We start from the raw sequence: 2,500 nt of genomic DNA, 5'->3' as shown, positions 1-2,500 counted from the left end.
ACACCTCACCACTGTCCTGCTCCTCTCATACATGTCCTGCACCACTCTAACATACTTCTCTGCTACTCCTGACTTCCTCATACAGTACCACAGCTCTTCTCTCGGCACCCTGTCATACGCTTTCTCTAAGTCTACAAACACACAGTGCAACTCCCTCTGACCATCCCTATACTTCTCCATCAACATTCTCAGAGCAAAAATTGCATCTGTTGTGCTCTTTCTCGGCATGAAGCCATACTGCTGCTCACAAATTTCCACCACCTTCCTTAACCTAGCTTCCACTACTCTTTCCCACAACTTCATTGTATGGCTCATCAACTTTATCCCCCTATAGTTGCTGCAACTCTGCACGTCACCCTTATTCTTAAAGATCGGCACTAACACACTCCTTCTCCATTCCTCAGGCATCCTCTCACTTTCTAATACCCTGTTGAACAAACTAGTTAAAAATTCCACTGCTGCCTCTCCTAGACACTTCCAGACCTCTACCGGGATGTCGTCAGGACCAACTGACTTTCCACTTTTCATCCTCTTCAAGGCCTTCCTGACTTCATCCTTTCTAATCTTATCTACTTCCTGTTCCACAGAGTTCACCCCTTCTACTCTTTTTTCCCTCTGATTTTCCTCATTCATCAGCTCCTCAAAGTATTCCTTCCATCTCCTCTGTACACTCTCCTCACTTGTGAGCACCCTTCCATCTCTATCCTTAATAATTCTAACTTGCTGCACATCCTTCCCATCTCGATCCCTCTGTCTAGCTAACCTGTACAAGTCCTTCTCTCCTTCTCTAGTGTCTAACCTAGTGTACAACTCATCATATGCCTTCTGCTTGGCCTTAGACACCTCCCTCTTCACTCTGCGCTGTAACTCCTTGTATTCCTGTCTATTCTCTTCAGTCCTGTCCATATCCCACTTCTTCTTGGCTAATCTCTTCCTCTGTATACTATCCTGAACTTCCTCATTCCACCACCAAGTCTCCTTATCTTCTTTCCTCCTTCCAGATGACACACCCAGCACCTTTCTCCCTGTCTCCCTGATCACTTCTGCTGTAGTTTCCCAGTCATCCGGCAGCACTACCTGACCACCCAGAGCCTGCCTCAACTTCTGTCTAAATTCCTCACAACATTCCTCCTTTTTCAGCTTCCACCACTTAGTTTTCTTCTCTATCTTTGACCTCTTCCTCTTACAGACCATCAGAGTCATCCTACACACGACCATCCTATGCTGTCTGGCTACACTCTCTCCCACTACCACTTTACAGTCATTAATCTCTTTCAGATTGCCTCTTCTACAAAGGATGTAGTCTACCTGTGTTCTCCTACCTCCACTCTTGTAAGTCACTCTATGTTCCTCCCTCTTCTGAAAATACGTGTTAACCACAGCCATGTCCATCCTCTTAGCAAAGTCTACTACCATCTGTCCTTCAAGGTTCCTTTCCTTAACTCCAAACTTGCCCATCACCTCCTCATCACCTGTGTTCCCCTCACCAACATGTCCATTAAAATCCGCTCCTATCACCACTCTCTCACCCGTGGGAATACTCTCAATCACCTCATCGAATTCACACCAGAATCTCTCTTTCTCCTCTAACTCACAACCTACCTGCGGGGCATAACCACTAACAACATTCAACATCACCCCTTCAATCTCTAACTTCAGACTCATCACCCTGTCTGACACTCTCTTCACCTCCAGAACATTCCTCACAAACTCCTCCTTCAGGACCACACCTACCCCATTTCTCTTACTATCCACACCATAATAAAACAGCTTGAATCCTGCTCCTATACTACGAGCCTTGCTACCCTTCAACTTGGTCTCCTGTACACACAGTATATCCACCTTCCTTCTCTCCATCATATCAGCCAGCTCTCTACCTTTCCCTGTCATAGTACCAACATTCAGAGTCCCTATTCTCAGTCCTACACTCTTACCTTTCCTCTTCTCTCTCTGTCTGTGCACTCTCCTCCCTCCTCTACTCCTTCGACCAACAGTAGCCCAATTTCCACCGGCGCCCTGTAGGTCAACGGCGCCGATGGCGGTCGTTGTTAACCCGGGCCTCGACCGATCCGGTATGAAATTTTTACTGACAACTCGCATGGTTAGATTTGGCAATGTTTTATGCCGGATGCCCTTCCTGACGCAACCCTCTCTATTTATCCGGGCTTGGGACCGGCACAGAAGTCACTGGACTGTGACCCCCATGGCTAGATCAGATCAGATGATCAGATATCTACTGTAATGATCAGATATCTACTGTAATGATCAGATATCTACTACTGTAATGATCAGATATCTACTGTAATGATCAGATATCTACTGTAATGATCAGATATCTACTTCTGTAATGATCAGATATCTACTGTAATGATCAGATATCTACTACTGTAATGATCAGATATCTACTACTGTAATGATCAGATATCTACTGTAATGATCAGATATCTACTGTAATGATCAGATATCTACTACTGTAATGATCAGATATCTACTACTGTAA

Source organism: Tachysurus vachellii, chromosome 15 (genome assembly GCF_030014155.1).
Source record: "Tachysurus vachellii isolate PV-2020 chromosome 15, HZAU_Pvac_v1, whole genome shotgun sequence".
NCBI lineage: Eukaryota > Metazoa > Chordata > Actinopteri > Siluriformes > Bagridae > Tachysurus > Tachysurus vachellii.
This window is presented reverse-complemented; position numbering follows the sequence as displayed.